This window comes from Solanum verrucosum, unplaced genomic scaffold, assembly GCF_900185275.1.
Source record: "Solanum verrucosum unplaced genomic scaffold, falcon-dt-bn FXZP01000071.1, whole genome shotgun sequence".
Taxonomy (NCBI): domain Eukaryota; kingdom Viridiplantae; phylum Streptophyta; class Magnoliopsida; order Solanales; family Solanaceae; genus Solanum; species Solanum verrucosum.
This window is the reverse complement of record NW_026020118.1, coordinates 197,971-203,291: the sequence shown is the minus strand read 5'-3', so window position 1 is coordinate 203,291 and position 5,321 is coordinate 197,971. Positions and strand designations below refer to the sequence as shown.

The 5,321-nt window shown below is 36.8% G+C and overlaps 1 pseudogene; it reads right to left on the bottom strand.

Annotated features, from left to right (window-relative positions):
* Positions 1 to 1,757: 1,757 nt before the first annotated feature.
* On the bottom strand, positions 1,758 to 4,584 carry LOC125825699 (DNA-directed RNA polymerase subunit beta'-like; annotated as a pseudogene).
* Positions 4,585 to 5,321: the final 737 nt, after the last annotated feature.

Here is a 5,321-nt window from a genome sequence, read left to right as displayed (position 1 = left end):
GGGGTTAAAAAACCTAGTTTAGGTGTCAAACGTATAAGAAAAGACCAAATAACCGTTGACTTAAAAGCTGTCATGGCCACCGATGGGCGTGACTGACAGACCATTGATGGACCTACTGTCCATCCTAGTCAGCCATCATTCGTCTTCAGAGACTAGAATTTGGAGGGTCTGAACCACGATCTGCACCATGGACTTTGGTCTGACCTACGGTCCGTAGGTCCTGGCATGGGTCCAGACTTAGTAGAATTTTCTGGGGTTCTGTGGAGGGGGTTGCAGGTGTCCAACAACGGAACACACATATGTTATGTGGGTCAGCCTATGGTCCGTAGGTGGCCCTATTGATGGCGCTTGTAACTTTTGAAATTTGCATTTCCGGTTTGTCTAGAATATGAGGTGTTACAGGGACAAGACCCACGCCATCTCAAAACTACTAACTATAAGATAAAGGTCAAGTCCTACGAAATATAAGAAGGGTCACCGAAGCTGACTGGAATATCACATGACCTCAACAAAACGACTGTTGATGATCCTGAATACCTCTATTTGAATCATGAAATGATGCAGGCCAAATGGCTCAGTACATGGACTGTAAAAGCATGTTAGGATAATTCTAAAGCATAAACATAGGCTTGAACTTTATAAAAAGGAAACATGCTTACCTCTTCTCAACTAAACTCAACTAAGGGAAAATAGGGCTCAACTCAATGATAAGATATTCAACTCAGTTAAATAAGGTTGAACTCAATAATAAGATACTCGACTTTCGATACTCAACTCTATATACTCAACTCTGGATACTCAACTTAATATAAAGCAACAATAAAAGATGTAATGTATCGAATGCTTAGAAAACAGTAGATCGCAATTCAATGTATTAGAAAATACAATGTACTTCTGTTTGTATGCAAGAATACAAATTAAAATCTATTTGTATATAAAAATTCAAAATAAACTCTGTGTATACATGAATACAAAATATCTCTGTAGGAGTTTTTCTAACCGACAACCATCATTATTGAACTACTTCAATAAGTGTGCGAGTGAGATATCCAGTGTCTGATGTTCGTACAACAGTATCCATAAATCCTTTACGGGCTCCATAGCAAGAAATGATGTATTATATTAAAGAGAGTCCTTCGCGTAAATTGCTTTGAATAGGTAAATCAATCATTTGTCCTTGAGGATCCGACATTAATCCTCTCATACCTACTAATTGATGTACATGAGTTGTATTTCCTCAAGCTCCCGAGAAAGACATTATATGAACTGGATTAAAAGGGTCAATCATCCTAAAATTCATATTCATTTCTCGGCGCAAATATTCACTTGTAGCATACCATATTTCAATGGATTGACGTAATTTTTCTACTGCGTGTACATTGCCATAATGATGGTGTTTTTGCAAAATCAAACTTTGTTGTTCAGCATCTTTAACTAGCCATCCCTTAGAAGTTATTGTCAAAAGATCATCAATTCCTAATGAAATGGATGTAGGAGTAGCTTGTTGGAACCCCAGAGTTTTTACTTGATCCAGGATATGTGATGTATATGCCATTCCGAAGTGCTCTATTAATCTACTAATAAGTCGTTTCATGGCAGTTTTGTGTATGGTTTTATTGTGAAAGACTAGATTGGCCCATTTTGCCATAATTACCTCCATATTCTGCTGAGTAGGATTCGACAATGAGTTTGAGTTGGTGATTGTAAAACTTCCATTTATCGATCTTGGTTCGCGTATAAATTCCTGAACTATGGACCTAGCTAAACCAGAGAGCCCCGAAGTCCCACGGTATCAAAGAATTAGGTAGCATATGAATAGGCTCGACAAACCCCTGTATAGCTTCTTCAATTTCTCGATAAAGAGCAATATGACCAACAGTGGTTCGAATGTATATAAAAAGGATTTTTTTAGACTTCTTACTATTAGATAGTGTCCATAAATCTCATAAAAAGTAACTAAAGATACAAAGTGTACTTCGATGGGGGTTTCTCTTGAAGCAATAACACGTTGATCTAATCGCCACCAGAGCCATAAAGGACTATCTAAATTGATTGGTTTCTGCCGATAAGCCCCAATTGCATCATAGGAATTTGAAAAAAAGGGTTGTTTCGTATACTTATAGTAACTATTGTCACTTCTTTTTTTATTTTTATAGTTTCTGCGATTACATGGACTATATCTATTTACACAAATACCTTGATGATTTCCGCTAGTTAATACGTAGAGTCCAATAAGCATAGCTTGCGTTGGTACGGAAATGGGATCCCCAATAGCCGGAGACAATAGATTCATATGAGAAAACATAAGTAAACGGGCCTCTACTTGAGCCTTCAAGGATAAAGGTACATGAACAACCATTTGATCTCCATGAAAATCGACATTGAATCCCTTGAAAACTAATGGATGTAAACTAATAGTGTGCCCCTCCACAAAAACGGGCTGGAATGCCTGTATGCCTAATCTATGTAGCATAGGTGCTCTATTCAGCAATACAGGGTGCCCCTGCATAACTTCTCGAAGGATTTCCCATACAATCGACTATTTTTCTCGAATTTTACTCTTAGCAACTCCAATGTTCGAAGCAATATGTTGTCTAATTAGACCATGAATTACAAATGTCTGGAAAAGTTTTATTTCTATTTCACGAGGCAATCCACATCGATGTAATGAAAGTGAAGGACCCATGACAATGACAGAACGTCCTGAATAATCGACTCATTTACCGAGAAGAGTCTCACGAAATCTTCCCTCTTTGCCTTCAATTACATTAGAAAATTACTTGTAAACTTTATTATGACCATCCCTCATTGGTTGTCCCCGGATTCCATTATAAAAAAGTGTATCCACGACTTATTGTACTAATTTCTCCTCACACATTACTAATTCTCCTGGGGTTGATCTACTTGTTGTTAATAGATCGGTAAGGGTATTGCTCTGATAGATAACTCTTCTATAGAGTTCATTGATATCTGAGCTCATTAGTTTACCCCCATCTATCTGAATTATCGGTCCCAACTTATGAGGAAGAACTGGTAATAGACACAAAACAATCCATTCTTGCTCTATATTTATTCGAATAAAATGCATAGCCAATTCCAATCATCTAACCAAAAAGTCTTTTCTTCTTCCTACTTTTCGATCTTCCCATTCATTCCCTGTGTTCCCTTCTTCCCCCAATTATTCCCATTCTACCAACGAATTCCTTATAATAATTCGTAAATCTAGATCGGTTAATTGTTCTAGGATAGCACCTGCGCCAGTAAAGATTTCTCGATTGCGAAATGTATCGAAACCCTAGGTAGTAAAAAAAGTGGGATGTTGTATTTCCAGATTGGATTTCATATTCGAATAAACCTTTTACTCGTAAGAAATTGGGCTTTTCAGTTATGGGACTAGGAAAAAAAAATTGGGATAGGATTCTGTATGATCTCCTCCCCCCCCCCCCCCTTTCATAATCAGACATGAAAGTTTCCTTACATCCGGCTCAAGTAGGTATACCAAATAAGGAAAGGAGTTCTCGTTTACAAACTCTATAAAATCCCAAAATAAAAAGGTCTACTCCTTACTCAAGTTCCCAGTGAAGACGAAACAAGATTTCATTGATTCCGTCTTCTATTAATTCTTTATTCAAATTCAATTCCAACAAATAAAATAGAAAATTATTGAGTAGTCTACTTCACCTTTGAATGATAAATCCCTTAACTCGTAATAATTAAAGGAATACCTTGAAACCCTTAAGGGATTTACTTGTCTATATATTGTTCCATTCGATCGTTTAGGTCCTGACTTCACCTCGATGGATAGGCCACAACGCCCTTAAAGTCTATATGTGATAGACAGACTCCTGGAACCATGACATATTTGCTTACTTAAACATAATTTCTCTCCACGAAAAGAAGAGAAATGGTTCATTACATTAAGTAAAAAGCTTTTTTTACGAGGTAAAAATACAAATTCCTCTTTATTTGATTTGTTACGAAATCAACCATAGATCAAATCCCTTTTTATTTCGGAGCATTGACTACACCTCAATTCTGAGCTTCATGTTACTCTTTCCAAGTAACATGTCAGGTCCAGGGAGTCCGAATTGGATTGACTGGGATGACAGTTTCTCCTTCCGAATCTGTAAAATTAGAATTTTGATCAAATCACACATCGCAGTATACTAGGCCTTCTAATTCTTTAAGAGGTTTATCTAAAAGATTCACAATAACTAGGAAGACGTTTTAAATACCACACATGGGTTATTGGGCATGCAAGTTTCATATAGCCCATTTGATACCTTTGTATCCGAGAATCAACAAATTAGACTTCGCATTGTTAACAAAATTTTGGGTCTTCTTTTTGATCTCCGATTACTCGATAATTTTCGCAAGCACAAATTCCGCTTTTTATAGGACCAAAAATTCTTTCACAAAATAATCCATGTTTTTCTGGTTTATTTGTTTTGTAATGAAAAGTATAGGGTTTTGTTACCTCTCCAACTATCTCTCCATTAGGCAGGATTTTTGTGGCCCAAGCACTTATTTTTGAGGAAAAACAGATCCAATTTGGAGCTGTTGATGTTTATATCGATCAATCATAGAAGAAAAAATATTATTCATTCCGATTAAGCTTCCTTCCTATTAATCTAGAAGTTCTTCTCAGATACAAGGAAATGATTCAGTTCCAGAGCTAACGATCATAGTTGTCGAACGAGCAATCGAAAAGATTTTGGAGCATCTTCGGGATTAGGTATTGTTCCCCCAATGATTGTAGTACCAAGTACTTCCTATCGAGATCTAATATGATACGATTTATAAGTAAGAATCTCTGTAAAATATAAGCAACCCCAAACCCTTCTAGAGCCCAAACCTCCATTTCTCCAACCCTCTGTCCCTCCTGTTTGGCTCTTCCTCTAAGGGGTTGTTGTGTAACAAGCGCATATTATCCACTGGAACAACTATGAATTTTATCATCAACTTGATGAATTAATTTCAAGATATAAGGCTTTCCTATTATAACGGGTTGTTCAAAAGCATTCCCCATCCTTCCATCAAATATTCTACTTTTTCCTCGATATTCGAGTTCAAATATCCATGGATTCGTTGTTTGCTTACTGGCTTCATATAATTCAGGAAACACTAGTTTTCTCGGAGCTTCTTGTTCATATCTCTCATCAAAAGTTGCTATTCGATAATGTCTGTCTAGCATACTCCCTTCTAACCCTAGTGAACATTCAAATATTTGTCTGACATTCATTCATGAAGGTACTCCTAATGGGTTAAAGACCATATCAACGGATCTTCCATCTTGTAAATAAAGCATATCTTGTCGAGGC